Source organism: Triticum urartu, chromosome 3A (genome assembly GCF_056163025.1).
Source record: "Triticum urartu cultivar PI428250 chromosome 3A, HENAU_Tu73, whole genome shotgun sequence".
In the NCBI taxonomy this organism is placed as follows: domain Eukaryota; kingdom Viridiplantae; phylum Streptophyta; class Magnoliopsida; order Poales; family Poaceae; genus Triticum; species Triticum urartu.
In genome coordinates this window covers 380,669,748-380,685,149 of record NC_141875.1, presented here as the reverse complement: position 1 = coordinate 380,685,149, position 15,402 = coordinate 380,669,748, and positions in this window count along the sequence as shown.

Genomic DNA, 15,402 nt, shown 5'->3' with positions numbered 1-15,402 from the left:
TTATAAAAGAAAATTACAAAAAAATATGGAATTGAGTTTGCCTCATACGCCTCATCTTTTTAATATCTTTCGTGAGTATGATGGAAAGGAAAATTGTGCCAATGTGTTAGAAGAAGAATGCATTAAAATGTTTGGCACTAAATATTTGAATGATGAGCATGATTGCAATGTTGCTAGTATGAATTCCTTGAATATCCATGATGCTAATGATATGCAAAGCCACAAGCCTGGGGAAGCTATGTTTGATGAAGATGATATTTTTTGTCCCCCAAGTTTTGATGAGCAAATTTATTATGATGAAAGCATGCCTCCTATTTATGATTATTATATTGATGAAAGTGGATTTGGAGAGGTCATGACTTTATTTTGTGATGAATCCACTATTCTGGAAGAGGTTCCAATTGATTATGAGAACAAAGTTGCTATCTATGATGATTATTGTGATGACTTGTATGCTATAAAGAATAATGATATCCATGAAACTTGTCATCATGATTTTAGTTTTCAATTGTATTATGCCTCACATGATAATTGTTTTGTTGACTTTGCTCCCACTATTATTCATGAGAAGAATCTTGCTTATGCGGAGAGTAGTAAATTTTATATGCTTGTAGATCATGAAAAGAATTCTTTAGCTGCTGGTTATATTGTTGAATTCATTCATGATGCTACTGAAAATTATTATGAGGGAGGAACATATGCTTGTAGGAATTGCAATAATATCAAGTTTCCTCTCTATATGCTTAAAATTTTGGAGTTATGCTTGTTTTACCTTCCTATGCAAGTTGATTATTGTTCCCACAAGTTGTTTGCTCACAAAATACCTATGCATAGGAAGTGGGTTAGACTTAAATGTGCTAGACATATTCTTCATGATGCTCTCTTTATGTTACAATTCTTATCTTTTATGTGAGCATCGTTGAAATCATCATGCCTAGCTAGGGGCGTTAAACGATAGCGCTTGTTGGGAGGCAACCCAACTTTATTTTTGTTCCTTGCTTTTTGCTCCTGTTTAGCAATAAATAATTTATCTAGCCTCTGTTATTATTTAGTTTTTATGTTTTGTTAGTGTTTGTGCCAAGTAGAACCGTTGGGAAGACTTGGGGAAAGTCTTGTTGATCTTGCTGTAAAAAACAGAAACTTTAGCGCTCACGAGAATTGCTGCAATTTTTAATTGGAGAGTGATATTTAGTTAATTCTTTTTGCAGATGATTAATAGATAAATTCCTCACGTCCAGCAATTTATTTGAGAATTTCATGAGTTCCATAAGTATACGTTTGATCCAGATTACTACAGACTGTTCTGTCTTTGACAGATTCTGTTTTCGATGTGTTGTTTGCTTATTTTGATGAATCTATGAGTAGTATCGGAGGGTATGAACCATAGATAAGTTGGAATACATTAGACATTACACCAATATGAATTTAGAATGATTTCACAATAGTACCTAAGTGGTGACTTATTTTCTTATACTAACGGAGCTTACGAGTTTTCAGTTAAGTTTTGTGTTGTGAAGTTTTCAAGTTTTGGGTAAAGATTCGATGGACTATGGAATAAGGAGTGGCAAGAGCCTAAGCTTGGGGATGCCCAAGGCACCCCAAGGTAATATTCAAGGACAACTAAAAGCCTAAGCTTGGGGATGCCCCGGAAGGCATCCCCTCTTTCGTCTTCATTCATCGATAACTTTACTTGGAGCTATATTTTTATTTACCACATGATATGTGTTTTGCTTGGAGCGTCATTTTATTTTATTTAGTTTTGCTTGCTGTTTGAATAAAATACCAAGATATGAAATTATTAAATGTTAGAGAGTCTTCACATAGTTGCATAATTATTCGACTACTCATTGATCTTCACTTATATCTTTCGGAGTAGTTTGTTGTTGCTCTAGTGCTTCACTTATATCTTTTTAGAGCACGATGGTGGTTCTATTTTATAGAAATTAATGAACTCTCATGCTTCACTTATATCATTTTTAGAGTCTTTAGAACAGCATGGTAGTTTGCTTTGGTTATGAAACTAGTCCTAATATGATGGGCATCCAAGAGGGATATAATAAAAACTTTCATATACGTGCATTGAATACTAAGAGAAGTTTGATACTTGATGATTGTTTTGAGATATGGAGATAGTGATATCAAAGTTGTGCTAGTTGGGTAGTTGTGAATTTGAGGAATACTTGTGTTGAAGTTTGCAAGTCCCGTAGCATGCACGTATGGTAAACATTGTGTACCAAATTTGAAACATGAGGTGTTATTTGATTGTCGCCTTATGAGTGGCGGTCGGGGACGAGCGATGGTGTTTTCCAAACAATCTATCCCCCTTGGAGCATGCGCGTAATACTTGGTTTTTGATGACTTGTAGATTTTTGCAATAAGTATGTGAGTTCTTTATGACTAATGTTGAGTCCATGGATTATACGCACTCTTACCCTTCCATCATTGCTAGCCTCTTCGGTACCATGCATTGGCCTTTCTCACATTGAGAGTTGGTGCAAACTTCGCCGGTGCATCCAAACCCCGTGATATGATGCGCTCTTTCACACATAAACCTCCTTATATCTTCCTCAAAACAGCCACCATACCTACCTATTATGGCATTTCCATAGCCATTCCGAGATATATTGCCATGCAACTTTCCACCGTTCCGTTTATTATGACACGCATCATCATTGTCATATTGCTTTGCATGATCATGTAGTTGACATCATATTTGTGGCAAAGCCACCATTCATAATTTTTTCATACATGTCACACTTGATTCATCGCAATCCCGGTACACCGCCGGAGGCATTCATATAGAGTCATATCTTGTTCTAGTATCGAGTTGTAATATTTGAGTTGTAAATAAATAGAAGTGTGATGATAATCATTAATAGAGCATTGTCCCAAAAAAGAGGCCAAAAAAAGAGAAGCCAAATAAAAAAAGAAAGGCCAAATAAAGAAAAGGCCAAATAATAAAAAAGAGAAAGGCCAAATAAAAAATTAAAAAAATAAAAAATAAAAAGGGGAAATGCTACTATCCTTTTTTCTACACTTGTGCTTCAAAGTAGCACCATGATCTTCATGAAAGAGAGTCTCTTGTTTTGTCACTTTCATATACTAGTGGGAAATTTTCATTATAGAACTTGGCTTGTATATTCCAACAATGGGCTTCCTCAAGTGCCCTAGGTCTTCGTGAGCAAGCAAGTTGGATGCACACCCACTTAGTTCTTTTGTTGAGCTTTCATACATTTATAGCTCTAGTGCATCCGTTGCATGGCAATCCCTACTCCTTGCATGGACATCAATTGATGGGCATCTCCCTAGCTCATTGATTAGCCGCGTCGATGTGAGACTTTCTCCTTTTTGTCTTCTCCACATAACCCCCTCATTATATTCTATTCCACCCATAGTGCTATATCCATGGCTCGCGCTCATGTATTGCATGAAAGTTGAAAAAAGTTTGAGATTACTAAAGTATGAAACAATTTCTTGGCTTGTCATCGTGGTTGTGCATGATGAGAGCATTACTGTGTGACGAAAATGGAGCATGACCAAACTATATGATTTTGTAGGGATGAACTTTCTTTGGTTATGTTATTTTGAGTAGACATGATTGCTTAGTTAGTATGCTTGAAATGTTATTTTGAGTAGACATGATGAGAGCATTACCTTGGATGTTTTATATGCATTTATATGCTATTTTATATGATTTTTGGGACTAACCTATTAACCCAGAGCCCAGTGTCAGTTTCTGTTTTCCCCTTGTTTCAGTGTTTCACAGAAAAGGAATATCAAACGGAGTCCAAACAGAATGAAACCTTCAGAAAAGTTATTTTTGAAAAGAAAGCAATACAAGAGAATTGGAGTGCACGTCAGGGGATCAACGAGGAGAGCACGAGGCAGGGGGCGCGCCCTCCACCCTCGTGGGCCCATCGTGGCTCCCCTGATGTATTTCTTCCGCCTATATATATCCATATACCCTAAAACTATGGAGGAGCACAATAGATCGGGAGTTCCACCGCCAGAAGCCTCCGTAGCCTCCGAAAACCAATCTAGACCCGTTCCGGCACCCTGACGGAGGGGGAATCCTTCTCCGCTGGCCATCTTCATCATCCTGGTGCTCTCCATGACGAGGAGGGAGTAGTTCTCCCTCGGGGCTGAGGGTATGTACCAGTACCTATGTGTTTGATCTCTCTCTCTCTCTCGTGTTCTTCAGGTGTTACGATCTTGATGTATCACAAGCTTTGCTATTATAGTTGGATCTTATGATGTTTTCTCCCCCCTCTACTCTCTTGTAATGGATTGAGTTTTCCCTTTGAAGATCTTATCGGATTGAGTATTTAAGGATTTGAAAACACTTGATGTATATCTTGCCGTGCTTATCTGTGGTGACAATGGGATATCACGTGATCCACTTGATGTATGTTTTTGTGATCAACTTGAAGGTTCCGCCCATGAACCTATGCATAGGGGTTGGCACACGTTTTCATCTTGACTCTCTGGTAGAATCTTTGGGGCACTCTTTGAAGTTCTATGTGTTGGTTGAATAGATGAATCTGAGATTGAGTCATGCATATAGTATAATCATACCCACGGATACTTGAGGTGACACTGGAGTATCTAGGTGACATTAGGGTTTTGGTTGATTTGTGTCTTAAGGTGTTATTCTAGTACGAACTCTAGGGATGTTTGTGACACTTATAGGAATAGCCCAACGGATTGATTGGAAAGAATAACTTTCAGGTGGTTTCGTACCCTACCATAATCTCTTCGTTTGTTCTCCGCTATTAGTGACTTTGGAGTGAATCTTTGTTGCATGTTGAGGGATAGTTATGTGATCCAATTATGTTATTATTGTTGAGAGAACTTGCACTAGTGAAAGTACGAACCCTAGGCCTTATTTCCTAGCATTGCAATACCGTTTGTGCTCACTTTTATCATTAGTTACCTTGCTGTTTTTATATTTTCAGATTACAAAAACCTTTATCTACCATCCATATACCACTTGTATCACCATCTCTTCGCCGAACTAGTGCACCTATACAATTTACCATTGTATTGGGTGTGTTGGGGACACAAGAGACTCTTTGTTATTTGGTTGCAGGGTTGCTTGAGAGAGACCATCTTCATCCTACGCCTCCTACGGATTGATAAACCTTAGGTCATCCACTTGAGGGAAATTTGCTACTGTCCTACAAACCTCTGCACTTGGAGGCCCAACAACATCTACAAGAAGAAGGTTGTGTAGTAGACATCAATGCACGTTCTTGTCATCGTTTCTCCGGTATAAATCTTGGGGCACTCTTTGAACTTTGTGTTGGATTGAGTATTATGAATATGAATTTTCTTTGGTGATATTTTAGTACGAACTCTAGGATAGATCAAACAGAAAGAATAGCTTCGTGTTATTTTAGCATGAAATCTTGAATAGATCGAACAAAAAGAATAGCTTTGAGGTGATTTCGTACCGTACAAACAATTTATTGTTATGTTCTCCGCTAGATAGGAACTTTTGAGTGATTCTTCATCGCACTTTGAGGGGTGGTTATATGATCCAATTATATTAGCACTATTGCACTAGCGAAAGTACGGACCATAAGCCTCATTTTCAAGCATTGCAGTGCCGTTTTTTGAAGGAAATATGCCCTAGAGGAAATAATAAAGTTGTTATTTATATTTCCTTATATGATGATAAATGTTTATTATTCATGCTAGAATTGTATTAACCAGAAACTTGATACATGTGTGGATACATAGACAAAACACAGTGTCCCTAGTAAGCCTCTACTAGACTAGCTCGTTAATCAAAGATGGTTAAGTTTCCTAACCATAGACATGTGTTGTCATTTGTTGAATGGGATCACATCATTAGGAGAATGATGTGATGGACAAGACCCATCTATTAGCTTAGCATAATGATCGTTAAGTTTTATTGCTATAGCTTTCTTCATGACTTGTACATATTCCTTTGACTATGATATTATGCAACTCCTAGATACCGGAGGAATACCTTGTGTGCTATCAAACTTCACAACGTAACTGGGTGATTATAAAGATGCTCTACAGGTGTCTCCCAAGGTGTTTGTTGGGTTGACATAGATCAAGATTAGGATTTGTCACTCCGAGTATCGGAGAGGTATCTCTGGGCCCTCTCGGTAATGCACATAACTATAAGCCTTGCAAGCAATGTGACTGATGAGTTAGTTACGGGATGATGCATTATGGAATGAGTAAAGAGACTTGCCGGTAACAAGATTGAACTAGGTATGATGATACCGGTGATCGAATCTCAGGCAAGTAACATACCGATGACAAAGGGAATAACGTATGTTGTTATGTAGTTTGACCGATAAAGACCTTCGTAGAATATGTAGGAACCAATATGAGTATCCAGATTCCACTATTGGTTATTGATCGGAGATGTGTCTCGGTCATGTCTACATAGTTCTCGAACCCGTAGGGTCCGCACGCTTAACGTTCGATGACGATTTGTATTATGAGTTATGTGTTTTGGTGACTGAAGTTTGTTCGGAGTCCCAGATGAGATCACGGACATGACGAGGAGTCTTGAAATGGCCGAGAGGTAAAGATTCGTATATTGGAAGGTGGTATTCAGCCATCGGAATGGTTTCGAGGGGTTCGGGTATTTTACCGGAGTACCGAGGGGTTATCGGAACCCCCCGGGGAAGTATTGGGCCTATATGGGCCTTAGGGGAGAGAAAAGGAAGCCCGCGAGGGGTGGCACGCGCTCCCCTCCAAGGGAGTCCGAATAGGATAAGGAGGAGCCGGCGCGGCCCCCCTTTCCCTCTCCCTCTCCTTCCATTTCCCCTCCGGTATGAAAGGAAAAGGGGGGGGGGGGAATCCTACTAGGAGTGGACTCCCCCCATGGCACGCCCCACTTGGCCGGCCGCCTCCTCCTCCCCTCCTTTATAGATGGGGTAGGGGGCATCTCAAAGCACATCAATTGTTCTCTTAGCCGTGTGTGGTGCCCCCTCCACAGTTTACTCCTCCGGCATAGCGTCGTAGTGCTTAGGCGAAGCCCTGCACGAATCACATCACCATCACTGTCATCACGCCGTCGTGCTGACGGAACTCTCCCTTTACCCTCTGCTAGATCAAGAGTTTGAGGGACGTCATCGATTTGAATGTATGCTAAACTCGGAAGTGTCGTACGTTCGGTACTAGATCGGTTGGATCATGAAGACGTTCGACTACATCAACCGCGTTAACCTAATGCTTTCGCTTTCGGTCTACGAGGGTACGTGGACACACTCTCCCCCTCTCGTTGCTATGCATCTCCTATATAGATCTTGTGTGATCGTATGAATATTTTTGAAATTTCATGCTATGTTCCCCAACAGTGGCATCCGAGCCAGGTCTATGCGTAGATGATATGCACGAGTAGAACACAAAGAGTTGTGGGCGATAATAGTCATACTGCTTACCACCAACGTCTTACTTTGATTCAGCAGCATTGTTGGATAACGCGGCCCGGACCAACCTTACATGAACACGTTCATGAGACCGGTTCCACCAACAGACATGCAACTTGTTTTGCATAAAGGTGGCTGGCGGGTGTCTGTTTCTCCAACTTTAGTTGAATCGAGTTTGACTACGACCGGTCCATGTTGAAGGTTAAAACATCACACTTGACGAAAAATCGTTGTGGTTTTGATGTATAGGTAAGAACGATTCTTGCTAGAAGCCCGTAGCAGCCACGTAAAACTTGCAACAACAAAGTAGAGGACGTCCGATGTCACTTGAAGCTACGTCGGTATTTCCCCAAAGAGGAAGGGATGATGCAGCACAGCGGCGGTAGGTATTTCCCTCAGATGTGAAACCAAGGTTATCGAACCAGTAGGAGAACCAAGCAACACAACGTAAACAACACCTGTACACAAATAACAATTTCTCGCAACCCGACATGTTAAAGGGGTTGTCAATCTCTTCTGGGGTACGACGCCTCAAGATAGGCAAACGGACGTGAGGTAAATTTTTAGTCGATTGATAGATCGAACGCCAAATAAAATAAATAAGAATAAATTGCAGCAAGGTATTTTTGTATTTTGGTTAATAGATCTGAAAATAAATGCAAAGGAAAAGTAGATCGCAAAGGAAAATATATGAGAAAGAGACTCGGGGCCGTAGGTTTCACTAGTGGCTTCTCTCGAGAAAAATAGCAAATTGTGGGTGAACAAATTACTGTTGGGCAATTGATAGAACTTCAAATAATCATGATGATATCCAGGCTATGATCATTTCATAGGCATCACGTCCAAGATTAGTAGACCGACTCCTGCCTGCATCAACTACTATTACTCCACACATCGACCGCTATCCAGCATGCATCTAGTGTATTAACTTCATGGAGAAACAGAGTAATGCAATAAGAACGATGACATGGTGTAGACAAGATCTATCTATGTAGAGATAGACCCTGTCGTTTTATCCTTAGTAGCAATGATACATACGTGTCGGTTCCCCTTCTGTCACTGGGATCAAGCACCGTAAGATCGAACCCACTACAAAGCACCTCTTCCCATTGCAAGATAAATAGATCAAGTTGGCCAAACAAAACCCAAATATCAGAGAAGAAATATGAGGCTATAAGCAATCATGCATAAAAGAGATCAAAGAAACTCAAATACTTTCATGGATATAAAAAGACAGATCTGATCATAAACTCAAAGTTCACCGATCCCAACAAACACACCGCAAAAGAGTTACATCATATGGATCTCCAAGAGACCATTGTATTGAGAATCAAGAGAGAGAGGAAGCCATCTAGCTACTAACTACAGACTTGAAGGTGCACAAAGAACTACTCACGCATCATCGGAGAGGCACCAATGGAGGTGGTGAACCCCATCCGAGATGGTGTCTAGATTGGATCTGGTGGTTCTGGACTCTGCGGCGGCTGGATGAATATTTTGTCGACTCCCCTAGGGTTTTGGGAATATTGGGGTATTTATAGAGCAAAGAGGCGGTCCAGGGGGCACCCAAGGTGGGCACAACCCACCAGGGCGCACCTGGGCCTCCTGGCGCGCCCTGGTGGGTTGTGCTCTCCTCGGAGCACCCCCAGGCACAGCCAGGGCCCATTACATTCCTTCTGGTCCAAAAAAATCTCCGTAAAGTTTCGTTGCATTTGAACTCCGTTTGATATTGATTTTCTATGATGTAAAAAACATGGAAAACAACAACTAGCACTTGGCACTATGTCAATAGGTTAGTACCAAAAATGATATAAAATTATTATAAAACATCCAAGATTGATAATATAACAACATGGAACAATACAAAAATTATAGATACGTTGGATATGGAGACTCAAATTCAAAAATAAAAATTTCATAAAGTAAAAGAAAGGCCCTTCGCAGAGGGAAGTAGAGATTTGTAGAGGTGCCCGAGCTCAAAGTGAAAAACTTAGAGATAAAAACATTTTGGGAGGTGTATCCATCCGACCAACGAAAACGACTAGAGTTCCCAACACTTTCCATGCTAGATATATCATAGGCGGTTCCGAAACAGAAAATAAAGTTTATTCCTTTTTCCACCATACTTTCACTTTCCATGGCTAACCGTATCCACGGGTGCCTTCCATACAAACACTTTTCCAAGGAATTTATTATTTGACTACATAAAGTAAATTCATTTTTTTCATTTCGGGACTGGGCATCCCTAATACCTTTGCCTTACTCTCGTGCAATAACAAGTGAATAAACACCCATCATGAGAATAACACATCTAGCATGGAAAATATTAGCCACCCCTCACCGCTCCGCGAGCGAAATGAACACACAAAAGAGGAGTTTATTTTGAAAATTAGAGATGGCACATGAAACTTTGCTTAGAACAGCAAAAGAATACCGCATATAGGTAGATATAGTGGACTCATGTGGCAAAACTGGTTGAAAGGATTTTGGATGCACAAGTTGAGATCATACTTATTGCAAAATGAAGGCTAGCAAAAGATTGAGAAGCGACCAACCAAGAAACAGATAATCTCATAAGCAAGTATTAAGCATAATTAACACCAAGTAATGCACCACAAGTAGGATATAATTTCCTTGCATGACTATTGAGTTTCGTGCTTGCATAGGGAATCACAAACCTTAACACCAATATTCTTACTAAAGCATAATTACTCATCAAGATGACTCACATATCACATCATCATATCTCAAAACTATTACTAAGAATCAAGTTTGTTTGTCCATTGATCTTCATGAAAGTTTTTAGTATATCCTTCTTGGATATCTATCACTTTGGGACTAATTTTCATGTGTTGCTTTTCATAAGCTCAAACAAATATAAGTGAAGATCATGAGTATAATATTTCTTTCTCTCAAATTAACTTAAGTGAAGCAAGAGATAATTTCTTGAAAATTTTACTAACTCTCAAATAAATCTAAGTGAAGCATGAGAACATTTATTCAAAAAATACTAAGCACACCGTGCTCAAAAAGATATAACTGAAGCACTAGAGCAAGTCCATAGCTCCTAAAAAAATTAAGTGAAGCATAGAGAGCAATTCTAAAAAGTCATGACATAATTTTGGCTCTCTCAAATAGGTGTGTCCAGGATCAAGATTAAAACACAAAATAAAACAAGCAAATACGCATATCATAAAAGACGCTCCAAGAAAAACACATAGTATGTGACGAATAAAAATATAGCTTCGAGTAAAATACCGATGGTTGTTAGAAGAAAGAGGGGATGCCTCTCGGGGGCATCCCCAAGCATAGTTGGTTGCTCATTTTTGGATAATAGCTTGGGATGCCGGGGCATCGCCAAGATTAGGCTCTTCTAATCCTTATTCCTTCATCCATCGTAAGATAACCCAAAACTTGAAAACTTCAATCACACAAAACTCAACCAAACCTTCGTGAGATCCGTTAGTATAACAAAATAAATCACTACTATAGGTGTTGTATCAAACCAATTCATATTTTGTTCTTGCATTATATCTACTGTATTCCAACTTTTCTATGGCAAAAACTCATCAAACAAAACCATAGAGCCATCAAAACAAGCACACGACACAAAGAAAACATAATCTGTCAAAACAGAACAGTCTGTAGCAATCTGACTATTTCAAATACTTCTGTAACTCCAAAAATTCTGAAAAATTAGGATGACCTGAGCAATTTGTATATTGGTGAAGCGCTCCATCTCCATAGCGGAAGAAATGACCGTTAGCCTGGAGAGCGCCCGCGCCCTGCTCTCGCCCGCGCGCCCGCCATCCGCGGAGGCCTCTGCCGCTGAAAGGAAGGATCCGGTGGTCGCCGCGCTGTCGTGGGAGTCCTCGCCGCTGGGGTCCGGGGGGGTGCTTCGCCCTGGCGTGTGTGGGGGCGGTTTTGGTTGCTCGCCGCAGGGTCTTACAATGAGGAGGACAATGCTCAGGAGGGGTTGGTCTCGTCTGGCGCAGTGGTGGGGTGCCGGTCTGAGCTTGGAGGAAGAGGAGGTGCGGCTGTCGTGGCGTCTGGCGCGGGCAGTGAGGTGTGCGTTGCCGACGAGGCCTTGGCTGGGGAGCCTGGCCTAGTCCTAGATCTGACAAAGGAGGATCGGGATTGGGATCAGGCGGCGGCCGTTGCTTCTGCTCCGGCAGGTTCCGCATCGGGCGGAAAGGGGTCGGCGGATGGAGGGTGGTTGATGGTGCGGCGGCGCAAGCAGAGCCACGCCGGCTGGCTGAAGGAGCTGGCGGCCTCGGGCGGGGCTGACCTGTGGTCGCCTTGGTCACCGGGCTCTGCAGGCTCGCCTCGTGAGGAGAGGGGTCTATGGGCCGCGGGGTCAGGTGTCTAGTTCGGGTGCGGCCCGTGCCTTGGGGAAGGGCAGGGCGGCTGCGGGTGCGCCGGCGCCACCGCCGGTGTTCTCATTGGCCTCCTTTGCGTAGCTGGCCGGTGGCCTCGTGGCGAAGGAGGAGAGGGGATCCCATCTAGGGGGTGACGGGGCCGTGGGGCTGGTCGCTTCAGCTGGGCCGGGCATGGGCCTCGGGCCGTCCTTTGGCTTCAGCTTTGCTGAGATGGTGTCCAGGCCACTTGGGATCGTTGGGCCGACAAGTCCATCCAGGCTCGATCTTCCTCCCGTCCCGGCCCGGGGTGCGCCCGATCGCCGGCCCCCTTGTAAGTGCTGGTGGTGGGTGCCCAAGGGGTATCTCACTTGTGGTTTGGGGTTCCCAGCAGCGTCGGGCGACATCAGGAGGTGGGGCAAGCAAGCGCGGTTCAACTCGTTGGTGGAGGCGCCAGAGTTGGTGGTGGCGGCGGTCCGGATGGACAAGGAGAGGCGGCTCCAGGCACACGGGCGCAACAAGCGGCCCAGGGATGAGTCGGTGGTCGCTGACGAGGAGCAAGCTCGGAGCCAGATCTCCGGGCCCAGCTCTCGACTCGCAGGTAGTTGCAGTCGAGGGACCGGTCCGAAGCAGCGCCGGGGTGAGGGTCAATATCACCAAGGAGGTCGTCGTCTCATGGCAGGGACTCACCGCCTACTCTCCCTCCTCTGCCACCTGGTCCTCCTCCTCCTCCGGGCAGCAACGCCCTACTGGCCGGGGAGGGGGGCTGCGGCTAGGGGGAGTGGGGTCAGTGGAGGGGAGAGGGTGACTGCTGACCTCGGGACGGAGAGGGGACCGCGTTCCGCCAGGCAAGGCGGCCATCGGCCAGGGAGAGAGGCGGCTCGAGCCAAAATCTCTTTGAGGTGATGTGCTTCAAATGTGGCCGTAAGGGGCACTACCAGATCGAATGGGAGAATGAGATGTTGTGCTTTGTCTGCAAGGAGGAAGGCCACACATCCAACCATTAGCCGTCCAGTTTGACAAAGCCAGAGCTTGTTATGTATGGCTATGGGGTGAAGGTCCAGGTTTCTACTTGTTGGAAGGGGGGCAGACGAGGAAGATCAGATTCCTCCCAGTGCGGCTTCGGTGGTGGTCATAGAGTGGGAGGCAACGGAGGAATCGATCATGAGTGACTTGAGTGACATGTGGGAGTCGGAATGGGACTAGAAAGTGACTATGGTGAGACAGAACTACTTCTCTCTGATCTACCCTTCCAAGGCTGCTCTGTGGATGGCGAAAAAAAGCGATACCATCACGTTGCCAATTAGTGGGCACAAGGCTGAGGTGGGAGAACCGTTCCAGAAACATACGTGGTGTCATGGCTTCAAGGGTGCTGGGTGCGTATCACGGGCATCCCAAATCGACTTCACCAAATCCCGCTCATCAAGGAGGTTATCCGTATTGTTGGCAAGGCCGTGGTTGTGGATGAGCTATCAATTGTGCGGCCGGACATGGGTGGTCTTAGAGAAAGCATCGATCCGGGCAAAGATTTGGTGCAGGGATCCTACCAAAGTCAATGGGCTATTCGAGATCTTCCGCAGCCTCAGTGGGTTTATGATCCGGGTGGACCGCGAGGTGGGGGCGCTTGCTGCACCTCCTCCTTCCCCCCTTGCCCTCGTCCCCCAACTGACGAGGATCCTGATGGCGATGAAGAGTCGGCCCTGAGTCTGAACACGACGGAAAGGGATGCGGCTGGCACTACAAAAAAAAGACACATCCGTGACATTTTGGGCCGAAAGAAAAAAAATTCTGTCATACATATGACACTTCTATGACGATAATTGTGACAAAACCCGGTATCATCATAGATGTGGTGGGCTCCTACTTCTATGACAAAAAATCATGACACAAAATGGGCTTTTCGTCCTGGGCGGGCCGGAGACGCAGCTGCATGACATTCTTTGGGCCGTCATTAAAAACTGTGGTAGAAGCTAGGGGGAAGAAAATTTCGTGGAGTTCCTAGTTACGGTGGGAGGTTGGGGGCCGAGCGATGCGCATTTCTCTCGTACACGTACGCGCGTGTGTGCAAGGCATTGGCTCTAACTGAACCCGAGCGAGGCGTTGGGATCTAACTGAACCCGAGCGATTGCACTGCAGGCTACACGTTACTGAACCCGAGCAATCGATCGATGGCTGTTAACTGAACCCGATCGAGCGATTCCTTCGCTACTGCTGCTAACTGAAGCCGATTGATTGGAAGAACAGTGAGCGTTGCGGGGGGTGGATGAACAGTGAGCGGTGGCGTTGCCTCTAGATGAACATGACCCCATGGTGTGGAGGGCTAGATGAACAGTAGACCGTGGAGGGGTGCCCGTGGAGGGGTGGTTGAACAGGACCCCGTGGTGTAGAGGGCTGGATGAACAGTAGACGGTGGAAGGGTGCCCGTGGAGGGGTGGTCGAACAGTAGCCGGTGGAGTAGCGCGCGGTGGAGGCTGGATGAACAGGAGCCCATGGAGGCTGGAGGAGGTCGACGGTGGAGATGAACAGTATCCCGTGGAGTCCCGTTTTGCGGTACGCCACACCCCTCCCGATCAACAGGACCCCCGTTTCGACCGTAACGCTCCAACACAAGTCCGTTTCCTCCGTTTTGCGGTATGCCACACCCCTACCGATCAACAGGACCCCCGTTTCGACCGTAGGAGGTCTGTTTCCTCCGTTTTGTGGTACGCCAGACCCCTCCCAATGAACAGGATCCCGTTTTGAACGTGGCCGGTCGAACACAAGGCCGTTTCCTCCATTTTGCGGTACGCCAGGCCTCGTTTCCATCACCTGTTCTATCCAAGCCCTCCTGATGAACACGACCAAGCATTCCGTTCCGACCCAGCCGGTTGGCTCCCACGCGTTCCGTTGCCTCTCGATGAACACGACGCATTCCGTTGCCTCTCCATGAACACGACGCATTCCGTTGCCTCCCCATGAACATGACAACGATGCTGTTTCTCCGTTCTGACCCAGCCTTGTACACGAGCCCTGGCCGTACGTATGCGCGAGTAGGCGTTTGAGACCCTGCCCGTATGTACGTACGTGGCCATATTTTATTTCTTGCACCATGACCACTGTACGTACGTGTACATGCTACATGCACGCCTCTACTAAGACACGTACGCGCCTCTACTATGACACGTGCGCGCCTCTGCATCATTAAGTATATATGTACGTACACGTTCGCGACCAGAATGACAATGCTACGTACGCTTCGACCAGGTGGGTGCCGACTGTCAGGCACTTCCTTGCCTGCGAAGATGTAGCTGGTGGGCCCCAGCAGTCAGGGGCGCAAATCGTTTTTTCCCAGATGCACTTCCTTGCGTGCGAAGGTGTAGCTGCTGGGTCCCAGCAGTCGGGGGGAATCGTTTTTTTTTGCCCGGACGCACTTCCTTGTGTGCGAAGATGTAGCTGGTGGGTCACAGCAGTCAGGGGGGTGAATCATTTTTTTTCGGACGCACCTCCTTGCGTGCGAAGATGTAGCTGGTGGGTCCCAGCAGTCAGGGGGGCGAATTGTTTTTTCAGACGCACTTCCTTGCGTGCGAAGATGTAGCTGGCGGGTCCCAGCAGTTAGGGGGAATCATTTTTTCATGAAATACGGTGGCCCG